General features: G+C 43.1%; 1 protein-coding gene and 1 long non-coding RNA gene across 4 annotated transcripts in view; one reads left to right on the forward strand and one right to left on the reverse strand.

Annotated features, from left to right (window-relative positions):
* The window catches only part of LOC145445879 (uncharacterized), a 246397-nt gene that overhangs the window by 136733 nt on the left and 88803 nt on the right, over positions 1 to 20861 (forward strand). The gene's annotated exons all lie outside the window — the stretch shown is intronic.
* The window catches only part of LOC145445870 (uncharacterized), a 160380-nt gene that overhangs the window by 95813 nt on the left and 43706 nt on the right, over positions 1 to 20861 (reverse strand). For 2 of the 3 annotated variants that reach the window (XM_080324033.1, XM_080324031.1), the window contains exon 1: positions 20719 to 20729. The exons of the other annotated variant lie outside the window; for it this stretch is intronic. The gene's annotated coding sequence lies outside the window, so the exon portion shown is untranslated. Of the gene's footprint in view, positions 1 to 20718; positions 20730 to 20861 lie in introns of those variants that run through there. 3 annotated transcript variants of the gene reach the window in all.

The raw sequence follows: 20861 nt of genomic DNA on the forward strand, positions 1-20861 counted from the left end.
CCCGAGAGCAGGGTCGAAAGGTAAATACCAAATTGACAATGTTAATTTCGTCAGGAAATGGCCAGAACGAACCGACAATAAAGAGCCATAATGATGACATGAAAATCTGGACGCTAACTGCGAACAGAATATTTTCAACGATCAGACCAGAAACAACAGCAGCGAGAATGACTATCCTAAACGAACACAGCACATCACGTAACGTTGATAATATCGAGTTGACCCAAAGTGACTTTGATTTTTGCGAAGGATTACATAATCTGCGAAGGATTGAACCTTAGTTACACGGTGAAAAAAACTTTTGTTTAGGCACACAATGAAGAAGGGTTGAGAGACCCGTTGAATAGTTATTCTATAATTTTCGTAATAAGCATGTCCGTCATTACATTATTGACATATACGGCTTATAAGATGTACTGTAAGAACAAGTTGCAGCCTTGTTTATCCTTATTTCAGCAGGACCAAAGATGGTCAACCTGCAGACGCACGGTCGCATGCACCCGTTGAACAATAATTATGGGGCATGTGTTAGCACCGTCAATATGCCATTTGGATTAACGAATAATCATTAGGAGATTTTAAACTTAACATTTTTTCGCGCTTGGCACGGTTCAGGGTGGTTTGGAATTTTCGTTTTTATTATAGTACAGTGTAATCTGAGTCCCGCCGTATAAATGTGATCCGCAGAGGAAAATGATGCACCCCCTACAGAAGTGAGTGCCTCACGGACGAAGGTTTTATTGTTACGTTTGTCGATTCCAATGTATATTTCGACTATGCTTACAATCTTAATACGGGGTCACCAATAACAACAAAGTGCATAATAAAAACCTGAGGATACATCATTATAAACTTGTGCGCAAAATTTTCTGAAACCATCAGCTCTATCGTTCAATCTGATAACGTAGGCTTATAATGCATAAATAATTGACAGTAATATATAACACAACCAATATTATCGACGAAATAATTTTTCCGGGCTTCAATTTTATTTCGTGGTCCGTACGACAAGAATGGGAACCCAGATTTATATTCGCGATTTAGGTGCATAGGTATTCCGCATGCGGGAATGTTCTGCTGCTACAATTAAAACGTTTTATATGCAAGGCATATCCCAAGAAATGAGCTGTGGCACAGAACACCGCAAGCGTTCTCCGCAATGCGAAGTTCTCGGTAGCCAATTTCTGACTTTAAAGTACAGGCGAACGCGGTGCCGGCTTTCTGTAAAGACACCGGAAATCGCATTTGCCATGCGAGCGGTGATGAATGGAAGTACTGTTGAACTGCCATGAAAGAGTTTAAAATGGTTATTATTGATTATGTGGTATTCGTGGTGTTCGCCGACCACTATAACTATTTACACCAGGCCGATATTCTTCATTTTCATTCCGTACCTGCCGACTTGTGGCACTGCCCACTTCGGGATTCATTTTGTAAGACACCTTTTGCGCAGATGATGTGCCACGGGGGAGCCTAGATAAACCAACACGGCTTAGGAATTCTGAAGTCAACCTTGGTCGAACTCAGATCCACAAGCCATCGATGTTGCGGTTTTAATAGAACTATACCCAGAATAACCCGCGTTATGTCGACCATAACTCGAATTTGGATTGCGCATATCACAAAACTAAACTAACTGATCCGAGGTATATTAGACGAATACCAAGCACTAGGAAAGATTCGGTATTATTATAGTTACGGTCATAGGTGTCGACTTTTATTTTAGCAAGGAGTGGCGGCAGGCGCGTGGCCATGGGGGTGTCGAGACCCCCTCCATTTGAAACGCGAGGCCGCGTCTTTTTGAAATGACCATTATTATGCTAATATTCAGTTACAGTGCGACAAGTCGTGTTGTCAGCGTTGCGCGGGCCGCGACCGATTGGCGAGATTCGTGTCACGGCGATTGCGAAAGATAAACAAGAATTATGATTACGAACGCGCGCGGCCAATCAGTAATTACCCCTTATCGCTAACACAATGTGTCTTCGCTTAGTATTGAGTAGCTCACATCGCGACAATTGGTTGCTATACAGAACATTGATTTTGAGTGCATTGCTGCATTTCCCGATTTACGTTGGAAAAGCAAAATTGGATTGATATTATGGGCACTAGGATGACTTCCAACTAGTAGGCGCACGCAATTAAATAATGTTCAACTTTGCGCTCCGAGAATATTTCTCACAAAAATGATTCAGAAAATACTTCAAACTCAGCTTGCGGCCCTCATCAATGCAAATAATGCACCTTAATTTGCAGAGCGAGAACGTATATTTGGTCGTCAAATCGTGATAGTGTTTCGAATGTAGGTTTCCAATGATGAGGTCGAATCTGTTCATCTAATAGGGATCGTTAGTTTGCTGAAATCAGCCTCAGTACGTTGTGCGGAATACAGAGTAGTGATCAATTTTATTGGACTGTACAATCGGCCGGCATGGTTGCGCTGATGACGAAATTGCATAGGCATACATGCCGCAAACCGGCAATAATTACAATTGCAGAGTGTGTTAGTCTTACCTAAATAACCAGATGCGGCAAAGGCAACGAACACGATTTGTTCAGACGCGGGCATAAGTTTTAATCAAAAAGTTACATAAACACAAACAATATTACACTCAGAGATTGTTAATGTTTGGTGAAAGTGTATCTGCGGATGGTAGCAAGCCTACATGCGGACGCGCTAAATCAAACCACTGCCGATACTGCACATGAGATATCGATGACCCATTTCGTATACAAATGATTCTCGCTACAGTTAGCGGTACGCGGCATCAATGGCGCGAAGAATTGGCGTTCCGGGAGCAGGGTTTCTAGTTCTAGAAGAGAAACTTCCGGGCTGCGCGCCTTGGGTTTTCATGCCGATAACGCGCTGGTTAATGTAATCCCTGGACCTACGGCCGACGTAGGCCCCGATCAGCCAGTAGAATTTGTTCGTAAAATGGTGCGCTTTTTATTATCCTCGTGTTATTGCAGTAAGAGCAATATGGGAGCATGCCGCGATCTTGTCAATGAAAATACAGATACCAAAGGTTTGAAATTCGATCCGTGATGTGGTTGAGCTTTATAATTCGTCCAGCAATGAAGTTCATTGGAACATAGAAGGTTCCCGTTCAAACGAATCGAATAAATTCAGAAATTGCACCCCCAAGAAGCTCGTGTTGCATCAATATTTGACAACAAAATTCCACGTCGTGCACTGGACAATGCGCAGTATTAATAACAAATCAAACACCGACAAGTGACACCTAGGTTGAAAATGGAGTGTTTTTTAATTCGGCCCTGATTGCGCCTGTTTGGGGCGCACTGAATTGTGATGATCGGGGATCCTATCGTGTTGCGTATACTTGATGGAGTTGCGCGGTGGGTGGTGCCGTGTGCAGTGCTTTTTGAATTGGGGCTCCATTCGCGCTTGTTTTGTAAAGTTAATTTCATTCGCACATGCTGACCAAAGATTATTGTGCAAGGGGAGGCGAAGATGCTAGACGGGGTTTCGTGGATTTACAACAAACTGACTACTATGTAGCTTAAGCAATCAAGTACCTCGTATAAAAGTATTTTTTTGTTTGGGATCGTTTCGATTTCAAAAGTAAAGTCCGAAACTAGGAGAATAGGCGCAATGGAGCTCGCTACCTGAATGAATGTGGCAGTATTTTGTACGGTTTCACGGCCATGTAAGAGATATGGATGGAGTGCGCACATCACAATTCTACCCAACGCAGGCCCACAAAACATGTATGACGCGCGCGAACTGAAATTGGAGTGATTTTAGTTTCTGTATGTGTCGCCGTGGTACGACTATAATTGCTGCGTACTCAGATTGCAATAACGGGACTATTCCGTGCCGACAGCGCATCATGTGCATATTGAGGGTTAACTATTCAGCATCGGCATTTTTCTGGCCAAAGTCTGGCCGCCGCGTATGTTTTTGACTCCGCATTTTATCCGAGGTCTGATGGCCTTAAACAGCATCTTGCAAATGTGAGTCTATGATGACGATAGTTGCTGTTGCCCTTGTGCCTCGCACTAATCGAACATTTCTTACGAACATATGATGAATGCTTAGCAAAAGAGAGCAGAAAGTCAATTTGACGTCATTTTCCAGCCTGTCGCAAGCTCAGACGGGCTGACATACTGATGTCGGCCGTTGCGCCAGTTGCTAAACCAGGTTTTTGGATACGTAGTTATTATAGCACGAATATAATAATTCGCTGCGGCTTGTGAGAGCTACGATCAGTCGTGCGTCCTAAATTGAATAAGTTCTTACAATTGTGTCTCAACTACTGAAGTTGTACTGCCCTTGAATTTCCTATTAGGTTTATTTGAATCGTTTCACATGAGAAAAATTACCAGTTATTCACGATCTTCATTCGCATCATTTGCACCAATTTCATCATTCGCACTGACTTTTTTCACCCGCACAGGTGTGAGCCGTCATACAGTTTGAAAAAGCACTGGCCTATGGTTTGCGACAGTTGTGCTGGCGTGTGAGAATTTTCGTTGTCAAGTAGCTCGCGATCAAGAGAAAAATTGTGTGAACAGAAGGAAAATATGCGAATTGCGTAACTATCAAAATTATGACTTATGTAACTAGTAGAAGTGTCACTTATGTAATTAAAATAAAAGAGGGTTGCGAAATACGCCATTTTTGCATAAGTTTGCAGGCAAATTATGGTGCAAACAATGGTGCAAAATGATGAGGTATGGGTCCGTGTGAATTTTGATCAAGTAATAGTGGAATTTTACACGAAGCGCTGTGAACTTACAGCGCCAGTGTTGCGCGAGGCGCTGTAAAATTACAGAGCCATTGGTGCACTGGGTGCTGTGGAATTATAGCGCCATTGTGCAGAATGATGGAGGCATGGGTCTGTGTGAATTACGATCGAGTACTAGTGGAATTTTACACGAAACGCTGTAAAATTACGGCGCCGGTGTTGCGCGGGCCGCTGTGAAATTACAGCGCCAGTGATGCACGGGGCGCTGTGGAATTATAGCGTCATTGAGCAATAGTGGAATTTTACACGAACCGCTGTGGAATTGCACCGCCGGTGTTGCGCGGGGCGCTGTAAAATTACAGCGCAGTTGTTTCACGAGAAGGTATAGAAATTGAACGCCATTGATGCATAAGGAGAATGTACTCGTATTCAAAACTTGGACTCACGTCATGACAAGAAATGCTTTTTTTAACATAGGTAATTGGTTTGGTAAGGGAAGGGTATATATAGTCTCGGGAGTTGTCGCAGATAGTTAGTCATCCTTTGGGGTGGACTCAGGTGGGGACTTAGTGAGTCATCCTTTGGGGTGGACTCAGGTGAGGACTTAGTGAGTCGTCCTTTGGGCTGGACTCAGGTAGGGACCTAATGAGTCATCCATATGGGAGGACTCAGGTTAGGGTTAGGGTCAGTCAGTTAGTCATCCTTAGGGTTCGACTTAGTTAAGAACTAAGAGTTAGTCATCCTTCGGGGTCGACTCAGGTAAAAACCTGATCAGTACGCCTTTTGGTAATATGAGTAAATCTTTCTGGGATGGACTCGGGTAAGAACTTAATATTTTTTTAAGCTGTCCTACTTACACGCATGTTTTATACATATATATGATAATGTGCCTTGACCTCTTGGTTGTATTTCTATGTGTGGGACTTTTCGAATCGCCTCTAATATCGGGATGCACACACATCGCTGATCACTGACTATGTCGCTACGTCTTGTTGTGTTTGCGAACCTATGTGGTGCAGTCGCTTTTAGTTACCGCCGGAAGAACATTGCCGTTGTTTTAGTTTGTTTTAATAAAAGACTTGCGCTAACGTGTCAACGTTATATACACCGAGCCGCGGAACAAGAAGAACGCGCGCCAACGACAGAGAACGCTATAATAGCATGTCCAAGTTCATTGTTCACTCACTGATATGGCTTACAAATTTTAACCATTCTTCGAGCAGGATTGTTAAAGGTTCATCGACTTCCCAATCGCATTGATGTGGGGTGTTCTGACTCTGCAATGTGCAATACGGTATACACTGTTCGAAAAATGCAGGTAAATTTACATGTCTACGGAGTGGCAGGACGTTTACCTGTCTCCGGTCACCTTTGCTATCAGAAATCGGTAGCTTTACCGATTACAGGTAGCCCCTGGTTACCTGTCTCCGGTCACCTTTGCTATCAGAAATCGGTAGCCTTACCGATTACCGGTAGCCCCTGGTTACCTGTCTCCGGTAGCCTGGATACCCTGAACTCAGGTTACGCCACTAGTAAGTCTGGTGAAGTCAAAGCATGCAGTCCTGACTGCCTGAAGTGCTGTGCGATGGATGGCTGTTTTCTGACGTCCTTTTCACCCTTGTAAACGCGAATTCGCCAAAGTCTTAACTCAACGCAAACTCGCCATAAAAGTACATCGGATAATGCGAACTTCTGTATATTAATCAAATGTTGCAGCAGCTCATAATTACGCATAATTCACGCAATTGAAAGTTATTCAAGGGTTGGTTCAGGGATTTCCTCGGGTTCAAATTACTCAAATGTTGCAGCTCAAAGCATTTATTAGCAGATTGAAATTTATTCAAGGGTTGCATTCAGGTTCAGCATTTGCCTTGGTTGGTTACACGAAGTGCCTTTATAAGTTGGCGGACTTTGGTGTGAATAAGGTCTTTCCTCTTTATCGAGCTAGACCGCGACCCGTCTCCTGATATCTCAGCAAAGATCCTGTGACAAATGAAAGACATCTTATAAACACAAAAGTACAAAACTATTACACCATAGTCTAACAGTGATTAAAGCAGTGACTCCCGGACGATTGCATCTCTGTTGCCTTCAAAACCGGCCGCAGGGGGGCGCTGGAGACGAGGTTAAGAAACATTGCTATATTGATTGAAAGATTGCCTGTAGAAGACTTGCAAAGGCTGATTGTCAACTAAATAACGGTTTTGAGTATAGTTCTAGTTGCTGATTCTGAGAATTGAGCAGTTGTAGTACTAGTTCAAAGTTCAAAGTTCTAGTTTCAGTTGCAGATTTTGAAATTCAGTAGTTCTAGTTGTAGTTGCACATTTGAAAAAAATAGTAGTTGCCGAACAACTAGAAAAATGTGGCATATGGTTTTGGGCGGTGTTCTGTTGAATCGGGTATAATTCTATAGTTGCGCTTTTTGAAAATCCATATATGCCTGGGCAGTGGGCACAATAAGTATTTGAATCTGAATTGAGTATTAATTAATAATTATTAATTGACTTTTCGCAGTATGAGACATAATAACCTCATTGCTTTTTGCTAGCTGTTCGAAATACAGATTGAGTGGGCATTGATTTTTAACAGATGAACGAATATAGAGTTAAATATACACTTCGTTTGCGGTCAATTTATTTGTGAGCGAACTATGGAGGCTCAGTAAAACGCACGATCATGAAATGATTCGTCGCTCTCACGGGTTACACAAGCGCATCGTGAACAATCCGAACATATGCAAGATACAGTGATTTTGATCGACACCGATTACTTGATGACTTTAAATTGACTCGTGAATTTTGCTCCGAGTCACAAGTCAATCCACAATTCTGATAGATCGAGTCAAGTCATGTCAAGTTAAGTCATTTTAGCAAAGTGACTTGAGTCTGACTCGAGTCATCCCAACACTGCACTTACCTCTGTATGAACTCCAGAGTAGCTATAAGTTGCTCCGGGTATTCCATGTTAAAGACGTAGAATGCGGCAAACAGATAAGCTAATGCAACGCAGAAGCTTTCAGTGGAAAATATTGCGGCTTTTTCTGCAGTGACCACAAATTCTTTTGGCAATTTATATGCACCTTCTGGGGCTAAAATATAATTGAGAGACTTTGTAAAGGTATAATTACCTAACTCTTGCTCTCACTAAAAAACTGAACGAACTGAATTGCCGGAAAAATTTACTTATCTTCGGATCTGTAAACCCAACTGATTGTCATATGCAACTATTAGCCATGGTCATCGATGGCGGTGCATCGAATTGTATCAACCAGTCGGTAACAAATGTATACTGTAATGAGCGAGCGTTCTTTGTGACGATGACTCGCAATATCTGGATTGTGTTAATATTGTGTATTACGTTCACACAAGCATTAGTCGCTATAACAGACTTTCGCGTTCATTTCGGCCTGTCTTTTATCTCGCCCTAGTATTACTAAAAATTTGATTTCGTCAACAACTACTCGCTTTTATCATGTTAGCATGAATGCGTCATACTTGAGCATAATTGATAGGGTCAAGAAATAGCTCGTAGCAGCGATAAAGTTGCCCCGGATGCATAGCGGAGTGAAGTAAATAAATGGCATCACAGGGCATAAATGAGTGCGTGCCTGTCGCTATATCTGCGTTGCGTTGCATGAGTTGCGCGTGATATGTTGATACTTAAATATTCCGTAGTAGTGCCATTATTTTAAATCATTCATGTATAGTGCTTGTAAGGACAATTAAATTAACTTCAGTAAAAGGAAACGCACTAATCCAAAATATTAGCTTCAGAAATTAGGCAGCTTGTCGCAATCGCAAGGACGGGGCCGAAATGGCGACTCGAACTGAAAATATATTCAGACCTAGATCTGAACCCCGTCGCCACTATAGGCTACTATTCCGGTAAAGGTTAATACAATTCTAAACTGGACGGCAATGCATCCGGGGAGTTGGTCTGTAACATAACATAACATAACATTGTTGGGTTATTATTTTTATCTGAACAAGTCACCAGGGTTGTAATGACTCGAGTCATTGCGCATGACTCGAACCAAGTCATTGACTCGAGACTCAGACGGCCAAGACCGACAGTTCATTGTAATTCCGAAGCCAACACACTATTGGAATTTCGTCTGTTGGTACTGGTACTTGAAAATGCGACCAGAAACTGCTAAAAGTGAGGAAAATTGTTCTAATATAAAGGCGAACCATTCTATATCACCAAACAGAGTATTGGAAAGTGGGTTTACCAAGACTTTAACTGGAAACTGAGCAGCCAACACAATGACTTGGACTCGGACTCGAGTCATAATACCATGACTCGGACTCGGCCCTCTGCTCGCTGACTTGGACTCGGACTTGACTCGGTGGTGAATTGAAATGACTCGACTTGACTCGAGTCAAAACTATAAAAGTGAGATTGACTTGTGACTCGGAGCCTTGTGACTTGGTTACAACACTGCAAGTCACACACAATGTACTACGCGATAAGACACAGTGCGATGTCATGAACAGATAGGTCTAGCGGTTCTCAACCGGGGGTCCGCGGACCCTTGGGGGTCCGCGAAGCCTCTTAATTTACAAAATAGTTGATAACCTCATTTTTCTTTTTTTTTAATTAGGAAATTCACGAGGCAGTTTCGCTTCGTCACTAGTAGAACTCACATAAAAAGAATGACCGTCTAGGATAAAATGTCCTGCTGTGCGGACTCATTTTAGTTGCTAAATTACCAATAATCTACTGATACAAATATTTCGCTGTATGGAGGTGTATTGTTGGGGATTGTGTAAAAATAAAAAGTTTGATTAGTCAACCACGGTGACTTCGAGATGGTTATAAAAATCCATTTCTTCTGTGGTATACATATAACCATTTTTTCATAATAACTTCAATGTGATCCGCTAGATAAAATGACAAGTCTTGACGTTTTACGTTTAATAAAAAATAGTTTTCAATTTTAGTGCCATATTTGTTTCGATTATACCCAAATGTGACGTCGGAAGCGTTACGCTATATTATTACATTGGCCACCACCCCTCTTTGTGAAAACGGATTTGCAACACTCATTTATATCAAATCGAAGGCGCAGATTTTCAAGACACGACCTCGTATTCCGAAACATTCAGCTTGAGAATTCGCTTTGAATTGATAAAAGTCTTCCCAATTGCTACATGAATAAAAGGCTATGATGTTATTCTCAAGAATGGTAAGTGGTCACTTCGTTGCCGCTTATTACTATCCTCAGCTGTTATTTGCCCAATACAGAAAACGGTCGCACGATAAAAGAGCAAAATTTGAAGTGAAACTTTGGGGCAGTTGCAGAATTCGCATTGAAACATTATATGTCAACCCAACTCCTACATAAATAGTATGATTTGTCTTCAACAAATGTCATTTTGTTACTGTTTATCACTAGCCTACGGTTATCATTTGAACAAGACAGATGACGACTGCACCGTAATTGAGCTAAATTTGAACTAAAACTTTTTGGGGTCCGCGGGGGTCGTGACGGTCTAAAAGGGGTCCGCGAAGACAAAAAGGTTGAGAACCACTGAGATAGGAGGATGTCGATCGACACGCATCAGTAGCGATCCTTTACTCTAACATCCACTTCGGCCTAGAGTGCCCGATGTTACAGTCCTTTTCGATGTTGATCTTCTTTGGAGCCGGGTCCCTTTCTACTAGTTCTTTCCATTCCTTGTGAGTGCTTTCTTTCGTCGGGTCTTTTACTGGGATTTTTTTGTCGCCGTAAGAACGTCAACGGCGGGGGAGGAGGAGCCCGGATAAACCTCCGACGGGAATCGAACCCGGTTCGTTCGCGTGCTGGGCGCTTATTGTAACCACTACACTATATCTCCCCCGTATTGTGATAATCGTAATGTATCCAAGTGCTCGCGGAGCACCGAGGCCATTCGTTGACTATTGTGTCACACAAATGTGTCCATTTTGTGCTACCGTGTATTCCTGAGCTTATATTGTGATGAATTTCACGTCTTAGCGTAAAAACGCCAGTGTTAGTTCGCGCCTTTCCATACGCGAATCGCAGTGTCACTGGTTTTCAAATGCATAAATCCGCACTTCATGGATTGCAGCTAAACACCGTAAAAGGTCGTAGATTTAAGCTCTGACCTAGGCACTGCAAATCTTATATTTCAGAGAATGCCTACCCTGCCCCTTCAAATTGTTAAGGTAAGGCATCATAATGTTAGATTATGAATAAGGCCGTAGTAACTGAAAAGATTAGGAGTGACTTTTGTAGTCACCTGACTGCCCATATGAGTCAATAGTAATATGAATTGCCGTTGCGTAAGCAACTGATATAATCACCCTAAATCACTCTCAATAAAATTAAAATAAAATTCTTATATACAATAGAAAAGTACACACATCATTTTTTGCGAAATTGATGTGTCGAAAATTGAGTCCAAGGGTTCACGCTTTCGTTTCATGAGATCGATTGCGTCAACGCCAAATTTGCAGAACGTGTTCGAACTCTATACTTGCCGATACTCACTATCGTGCTGAGTTAACAAAAATGCCGCCATTTTGTATTTCGAATTTGCGCATGGGTTAATGAATGAACAGTCGAATATGCTTTGTGGATTTAGCCGTTGTGTTGATAGCACTTTGTGCATATCTGGAATTGTCGTATGCATGTTAGTAGTTAGCTATACCATCAGGTTGCTTTACCGAAAATGGCGCCACCATTTTTACATGTATGCGAATTTTTGCAGTAAGCTGAAGTATATATAATATATGTGTATATCAGGGGTGGGCAAACTACGGCCCGCGGGCCGCATGCGGCCCGCAAAGCCGTTTTGTGCGGCCCGCGAGAGTCCAAAGAAACTTTTTAAAAGTTTTGATAGAATGCGTACTAAAAATCGAATTAATGCAGGGACTTGAATAACGTTTTCTAAGTATATTTCACCATGATAATTCTAAGACAGTGGTTCTCAAACTGGAGGGCACGACCCTCTTGGGGGCGTGAAGCTGAGCTCAATTGCAAAAAAATTTCGCGCTTGGCGCGATTTACGTCCAGTTCATAGTTGTTGCTCTGTATTTAGTCTGAATTACATATTTAAAAATCTCTCATCCACAGTCGTAACCTTCCATGCCATCGAACTACCCGTTAGGTTGGCTATCATCCTGGTGGCGTTTTGTGATATGACGATAGGGGGGCGTGAAATTTTTCACCATCATAAGGTGGGGTACGTGTATCAAACAGTTTGAGAACCACTGATCCCAGGTACAACTTAATATCACAGCGGGATAGCTGCAACGAAATTGACATAATTCGGGTCACGAGTGACATGTCAGATCGGCCACTCCATTTTTAATTATTTCAGTGATGTAGGCTACTTAGAAAAACGATTCGGGGGTGTCTTAGGTAGATTCGTTGTCTGTATGCGTAGAATTGGGGTACGGTATTTATATTTTATCTACACATAGTAGAAGCGTGTTTGAAGCTAACATGCTTATGATGCTGTCAGCATTGTGTGTCCTGTTACTGAACCAAAAGTGGACTTAGTAAATCTATGAACAGATCGATGCTCACAGATTTAAATTTCAATCCTTTTCCAAGAATCGGGCTAACCGACTTTCATCTCTATAGTTTTGACAAATTGTTTTAAATAAGCACATTTATTATCTCCATGTACTCACTATATCATCAAATATCAATATTGCGTTTTGGTTTATAATCCCAATTTTTTGTAGTGCGGCCCGCGAATGGATTCAGATGTTGAATGCGGCCCGCGAGCTCAAAAGTTTGCCCACCCCTGGTGTATATGCATAAATATGCCATGTATGGTGCCCACATTCATTGTGCATTCAGTTGTAATATCCAATGGCTACCAACGTAAACAGAATGAATGTGTCCTTTAATTTTGGCTAATTAGTGGCTCTATCAATGTAAAGCACTATCGAAACGCAGCCCAAAACGAAGCATCCAGTATCAGACTATATCCAGAAAACAGGACATTGACGATTTATTGCGGAAGGGCCTGGCATCTTTTGGCATTGAAGGGTGATGTTCTGATGTCCCTCTGGAAGCTCTTAGCCTTATAATGATTGGATCGGCTGCTTGCCACAGTTGCAAAGTATACAGAACTAAAGCAGTGCGATAAAACAGGATCGACTGCTAGCCGAAGTTGCAAAGTATACAGAAATGGAGATGCCCAATGAAATGTGCTGGAATAGCTCCATGAAGCCGATGAACTAAAGACGAAAAGAGCCAAGAGCGTAGAGATATTGCATTCGGAAGGTCTACCTACGACGAACCCTCAACAATCCCCGCGTTATGTTGGAATGCCCGATCCCCGAATCGACACGAAAAGTACTTGGTGATCATAAGATGTAAAGTACTCAAACAAAGGGTCGGTTTCTGTACTGATTTCGGTTCGATAGCTACAGCTGGAAGACTGGGAAACTCTTATAAAACACGATGGTCCGCTAATTGGTCAACTTGAACGCTGAGTGTTCTTTTTTGTGGCATCTCTTGGCATGTTTCTTGAATATTATATGTGCTTGTGTGTTGAGGCAGGAAAGGCCTTCACATTAATATGTGTAAACTAACCTTGGAGAATTGAAAAGTTATCAATCATGCATGACATATTTATAGGCCTAGCTTTTACTCGTATTCTGATAGACCCGTACGGGACGATGTTTATAGAAGCGCCCTATTTTTGTGTCCATAATTGGTTGATAATTATTGGAGTATTTGGTTGTATTAAGCTTTGTCTATGTTATGACTAGTCTTGAGGCCTCTGGACCTTCAAGGTCACTGCTTCGTTCGATCAAGCTGCAGCCAATGCTTCAATCAACGTCGACAAGTTCTGGGTGTATACAAGGAGTGTGGAAGATTGTGGAAAAGCCAGGAGATAGTGTTCAGCACTGTGAAGAAAATCGAACCAAGTGTAGACTTTACTTGCATGGCAAGCGCCATGAAGCTACACTATAAACAAATGGAGGCACCAACTGACGGACTTCCGGTGCTGGGTGTCATTTACTGGCAATTTCAGTGGACAGGGGAGAGTCTGAAGACGAACACTTCGATCACCGCCTCCTTTGGGGAAGAAACACCTCCTGGGCCGCTTAGAGAGATCTCACCGCGTCAACTTGGCAACACAGGCCAGGCTCCACCACTACGCCGCAATCCTCATCGTATAGCTCGAACCACTCGACCTCCTACCAACGTCATGAATGGGAATGAACCTGGTAGGCGGGGACAGGGCCCGAGGCCCAGACTAGTACGACCCCATAATGGGCGTACCGCACCGACGAGACCTGACCTGCAATCGACAAGAACTACGGGGCCTCCGCGTTTTAGCCCGGGACCGGGAACCTCGAACCGAAGCCCTCGAATGGCAGACACGCAGGAATCCGTGATGGGCAGAGACGGATCACAGATCACTCCATCTAGAACAGTGGTTCTTAACCTTGCCCCCAGCGCCCCCCAGGGGGCGCTGGCGATCTTCAAGGGGGGCGGAAACGCTCAGGGGGCGATATGGGGGGCGCTAGGCTCAGGGGGGCGGTATGGGGGGCGCTGGAGATAAATGGCTTCGCAGTAGATGATGTGGTGATATGACTTATCCTTAATTAGTATTCAGAGCAAATTAACACCGAAAACTTCGTTACATATAGCCTTCAAAATACATATAGGTTTATTTGTCCAATGTCCATGGGCGCCTGAATGACTGACACCGAATGTTCCTGTCTTGGCAATCTGAACCCAAGAAGACGAATTCCATCTGGCAGGGAAAAATTATATGTCAGTGAAGAAATACCAATCTGGAATCGTGTGCGTCTTTTAGTTTAGTACGATTGGGTGACACGGGATATTCCTGTTGGGCGATATCCCCGTTGAGCGATTCTATATTTTTTGATATTGCAGACAGGGGGTCACGAAATAACATCATGCAACGAAGTCATACCAACGGGTTCGCCCGCCCGAATATGTTTAATTATTAGTAACGGGCCCTACAGTTACCAAGAAACCTCACAATGTTCGCTTTAAGCTTTTATGAGTCTGCGCACACTCAAAAACTCACTGCACTGACCCTTGGACAACAGTGCGTAACGACTAAAAAATGTAATAACTCCGGATTTGTTGTGCGCAACGTAGATTTTCTTTGTGCAGAGACCGTGTCAGCACTGCGCACGTGCGCAGCTTAGAGGGAACATTGCACCTCACTCAGCTCTACCAAATGTGTTTACGTGATCAGAGAGGATAAAAATTGATCTCAATTTACATGCAATTCCCGATGATATTGACCAATTCAATCATTAATTAGTAAAATTTTTCGCACTTCGCGCGAATAGGCGAGAATAGCTGCCTCAGTAAATGGACACCCATTGTAGATACCTAATAGGCTATCAGCAAATAGCGGACAGCCGAGTGGGGGTCTGGGAGTGAAGTCCCGCGGAAGTTTGGTTTATCACCCGATGGGAGCCCAGGACCAACGTTTTTCGTTTGAGGGGGGCTGACGAAGTGCTGTTACGGCCCTGGTAACGGATAACTAATACTTGTACCTGCAGGCACGCCTGAATATGTTTAATTCTTAATTACGTGCCCTTTATATTCCTATACAACAGCTCACTCAGTGCTACTGGTAAATCTGATTACGTGGGCTCAGAGGATAAAAGTTTATAGCGACTTATATATGTAATTACCACCTATTCATTCATGCATTATGGAAAATTTTGGTACCTAGGGCGCCAGGCCACACAAACTTTGCTGACCATCAAAAACACGATATGGGGTTCGTGGGGGCGAGGCCCTCAGAAGTTCGGTTCATCACGCTATGGGTGCGCAAGACAATCGTTTTGGGGGGGTTAACGAAGTGCTGTTACGGCCCTCCCTCTTACTCATTGTCTTTATTACATTCCTTACAATATGAAGTTGGGGGGGGCGCTGGAGCACGATAATTTTTGAAAGGGGGCGCTGGAAGAAAAAAGGTTAAGAACCACTGATCTAGAAGCCGGGAAGCCCGCAACATTTCGGAGAGCCAAGGTGATAGGTACAATTTTCTTGGAATATTTTCGCACCTTTAGGCTTATATTTGAATCCCTCTCAAGGCCAGTTGCTCTCGTTGTGTTATTGCTGTAAGGCCCCGGCACAGTAGTTGCGTGGCTAAATTAATACTTTGGCTAAACAATCAGGTTCTTGCCCTGATGAACACCAGGGGGAAAGTACGTAGCGAACACGTCCAGTGCCCTCAAATGTTAAAGAATCAGCAGGACGTAATTGGAAACCTCTCTTTACAAGAAATAACATACTAACAATCGGACGGGCTTGACCAATATCTTCCCACCTCATTTACACAAGGGACAGCTTTGTGTGCAACCTATTATGATACTAGGCAACAAAATCAAGATAGAACCCCATGGCATGATAGGGATCAATGGGGTCCTCAAGGACCGCCTGCACATCCAACCCGGGGTAATAGCCAGGTGGCCTGGACGGAACCTCAATATCATAATCGTCCACGTCGATATGACGCTTCATATTGGACGGATGATGAACTGAATCAAGGTAGTCGACTCTCAAAAATCGCTTGGGGGTGCTGATTGATTCGGTGAATCAGTTCCCAGATAATATACTACCCCAACACACAAAAACTGTACATAATGATTCCCTACCCCTATTTACGTTTCTTGATACACCGGATGACCATTTGCAGCCGGATTTTACGGAACTGTTCGGCGGCCAACTCTTGTATTTATTTGATAAAAAACTAGTACAAAATTTCTGGCTGATACGGGAAGCATCCCCAATTTGATAATGAAAAATGTCATGAAGACTAAATACCCACGAATTTGGGATGAGCGCCAACCCTTAGACATGAAATTGCGTGGTATGGGTGGCTCATCCCACGTTGATTCCTTGGTAGTGATTGATTTTGACGGTCTGTCGGTTCCATTTGCGACCGGAAAAGGAGTCCCACTCAATATTGTGGGATGGAAATGGATTGATCAGGTACAGCAATTACCAAACATAGCAACTGAGTTCAAAACTCCGTCTAACGCAAATGAAGAGTTGTCTTTATTAACTTTATGCGACGATATCTCGTGTGATCAACGGGATGGAACCAAAGTCGGAAGCAGTCTTTGCAAAACTGCGACCGACGATGGGTTGATGGAAGCTGCAAATCAGATAAGCGTCGAATCGGCGCGCTGGCCAACGTTGCCAGCCGTCGCCGCTGGCGAAAGTGTCGAGATGGTAATCACCACTGGCGCGAACGACGAGTTGAAAAGCGCAACTAACGTCACACAAAACCTATGGGAAACTCCCAAGTGTCGAGTCAGGAATCCCTGCTGGCACTATTCTTGAAGACGTCGAGTGTGCAATCACCGCTGGCGCAAATGAGGACCCACGCGAGAGAGTTGGTCCAGAAAGCTCTCGTAGATGCACTTGTCCGGACAAATGTAACTGTTCGGCCCATAGTAGCATTACGACAGCACTTGTTTTAACTACTTTCCCAAAAGGTATTAACGAAGCAGCTATTGTCGTTCAACCAGACACGTGTCTGGATATGACCGACGAGGAGTCTGGGGATTTTAGGATGCACGTCTCCCCAGAATCAGGGCCCCCGGCGGAGTTTGAGTCCGTCGGCGTGACGGTAAGTGCGGGCACGCACCGAGCTCAGAGGTCAGATTGGATAGGTAGGGAATCCCCGCTGACAACGAAGGACCTCGCCCTCTCTCCACCAACATTAAAACCCCGAACATCACGAAAGTCGTATCAGCCCATGGCTGGCCCAGTTACCACATACATTCTACAAAAAGACACCAATCCGAACGTGAAGACGGAACTCGCACAAGCAGTAGCGCTGGCTAAACCCCCGTACAAACCTCCGGACTTGACGACTCCAGAAAACACCATCATTCCTGATGATGTCTGGAAAGCCGTCTACACGCCTTTTGCGTCGGAACTCGAAGACCTACGGGGCCACCTTAGCGCCCCACAGACCATGAAGTATCCATGTGACATCGAGCTTAAGGATCCTTCAACTGAGCCTTTTGTGTCTGGTCTTTATAACCTAAAGGGGGAGGGCCAGGCAAAGGCATTAAAGGAGGCGGTAGAGAACTTCCTGGATTTGGGCGTCATCGAACAAGGTTTTGTCGAATGGAAGTTAGCTATTTTTGTTGCTCCTCAGAAAATGAATGACGCCAGTACTTGTGTCTGAAAAGTTAATGCAAGATTACCAGACAGCGCACGTCGCACTCGATAGTACAGTCCAAATCTGTTAAATCTAGCGGCGAATGCCTATGAACCATGCACTAAATAACTAAAAGCCTTTATGGATTCGGTGGAAAAATGGCAGTCGATGCTGCGCGCCATACCCTTTACGATAATTACTGACAACACAGGTGTGTTCGAGATTCAAGGATGACGGACACGGCGAAAAATCCGAGCCCAAATCTCCTTATTCAAAGAGGGCTCAACCATCTCTTTGGATTCCAGATAAAGGAGGTAGTCCACTTAAGCACATTAGCAGTATTTACGTCAGATGGATTGCCTCGATCCTACTGGATGGAGATGACCGCGGGGGACGACGATACACTCGTTTGGACCGTGATTCCGGAACATGAAAAACCTCCGTATCCGCGGACAATGCTCAGAGAAGAAAAAAATACAACGAGCGTTGATGTTTCACTGTCGACACGAGCATTGCAATGACTCAATTGACGGGTACCACCCTTGGGAAGAGACCTGTCGAATAATCGAAAGAAAACTGGTGATGCGGATGGGTATTGAAGAAATTAAAACCATCATGAAACCGTGCGACAGGGCTATAGTTTCGGACGCGGGACTGGCCACCGCACACGGGCACACTAAAGTAACAGAAGCCAGAAACAGCGGGCTCATACTGCTACAATCACAGAACCCTGAAGTGATACTATGCAAAGGACCAATACCTGCCGATATTATACAGCAAGAATAGGACACATTATGGCGTGGTGCGAAATTCTCTACAACGGGAGTAGACGGAAAAAACTCAAACCTCGTAACTAGAAATAAGCTGAGACAGCACTTTTTCATTGGAAAGTCGAGAGAACGCAGAAAGAAAAAGGCATTTGAAGAAAAGAATCTACATGGGGGATCATTAATGCACATTGGGATTCATTGTTTTACTCGTGTTCCCTGTGTACGGGAAATGACGGCGTATAGTGCATGTGATCCGACATTCTTGCAAATGAATGGTCGCCTGCTTTAACGCTGGGAAAAGTATTGGTCTCAATTTCGTCATTATTGGCTTCCCCGAACCCAGAAGATCCAATGGATGTTGAGAGCGCCAGACTGTATCAGGATGATTATGATTGTTATCAGAATACGGCACGAAAATGGACTGATATGTATGCTAAGTAATTTGCTAGGTATCTGATATGCTCATCACAATTGATGAATATTTTAGAGGTATTGATTATACCAATATGTGTAAAACATGTTAGTAAGAAAGTTACTGGTCTATAAATTAAAATAAGATTCTCCATATTAAGAAAATATGGGGGATAAAATTGTTAGAGTAAATTATGAACTTGAAGTTTTCTTCGATTCCTTTGAAAAGAAATATGAACACAAAGACTTCAGCAGATGGGCTACAACAACACGGGATGAACTGGAGACATTTATGACACCTTACTTGAGGATTTGCAACCTGAGAATATCCGATAAACTGTTTGATGCGCTATACAAAAAGCATCTAGCCATATTCCGCATGATACTGTTTGAAAATTACGAACATGCAAAGTTTTGTTGGTTTGTCTTCTGTGTTGGATTGCATCCTGCTTCGGATGTTATACCTGAAGAATGGGTACTAGAAAGAATGCCTTGTTCGGATAGAACTGGATTTTGTATTTATACCACAGATAAACTCTTTAATGATACCTTTCCCTCTGATGTAAGAGCTGCTATACTTTTACACAAAATGAAATGCAATGATTGTGATTAATATTAACGATGAATTTATTAATTGTATATTGTATATTGGCCATGTCAAATGTTTATCACCATGAACCGTGATTCATTCCAGAGTCACTGAATAGTCTAAGCCAATGCTATTGCCCTGGACCCTTATTTTTGTTAAGATTCTGTCCAACTCGACATGACTATTACAATAGGGCCTCGTTGCCCCTACTGTATGTCTTCCCCTAAGTCTGATGCTCCTCATGTATTGGACCGTTTAATGATGCACCCTTTTGTATTAGGAGCTAAAATAATTCTTGGACAATCCCTAACTAATCCAGGAGTGTCGCAAATGGGACTCAATATTGCCCAAGTTGATGTGAACTTTTATATCTGGATGTTCAAGGAACGATACGAAAAGGTCGAACCGGCATTGCGTTGGGAAAAATGGGCCTCTACTGAAATAAATGCTGTGGTGCATGGAGTAAGCATATATGTTGATCGATTTGGTCATGATCTCACAAAAGAAGAAATAAAAACAAGGAAGTTTGAAGCAGTCCAAGAACATAAACGACTTATAACTGAAACTCTTGGCAATTATGAACAAGCAAAAATTTTGTGGTTCCAACACATAGCCCGGATGCACCCTCTAAGTAATCTTGTAACTGAGACGTGGCTAAAAGAAAGAGCGGAAGCCCCCAGAGCTCCTTACGTTGCTTATTTTTGAACTTCGCTAATAACCCGTTATAACTGGCCTACGGGATATAGAACGGTCAGAACCTCTATTGCGTCCTGCGTAGAGTCATTTTATTATATTTTGTCGCACAGTGAATTGATTCCGTCACGTTCACAGTTTATTGAACGGTTTGGTCAACCTACATTCAGAAATGTTTTACAGTTTGTACTGATTATTGCTAATTGGTTGACTGCGAATTATGTTTAATACTGTGGGGCCTCGTCATCCCTACAGTATGTATATAAAGCGTTATAACTGACCTACGCTATGTATTAACGGTCAGGACCCTTGTCACCCCCTAGTTTAACGGAAACAAAATCCTAGATTTTCGGGTGCGAACCGTTAGTGATAAAAATAATGCTAAACAATATAAAATATAAAACCCTAATACAACATATGACTAGGATACGATTTGGAAGTAAAGCAAGAAAAGATCGCTACAGTCTGTCATGATATCTTAAGACCTCAATGAAATAAATCATAGGGATATTGACAGTGTTCGAATAAGCAACACCTTGTTAAGGAT

This window comes from Botryllus schlosseri, chromosome 9, assembly GCF_051294905.1.
Source record: "Botryllus schlosseri isolate E-star chromosome 9, Bs_hap1, whole genome shotgun sequence".
NCBI lineage: Eukaryota > Metazoa > Chordata > Ascidiacea > Stolidobranchia > Styelidae > Botryllus > Botryllus schlosseri.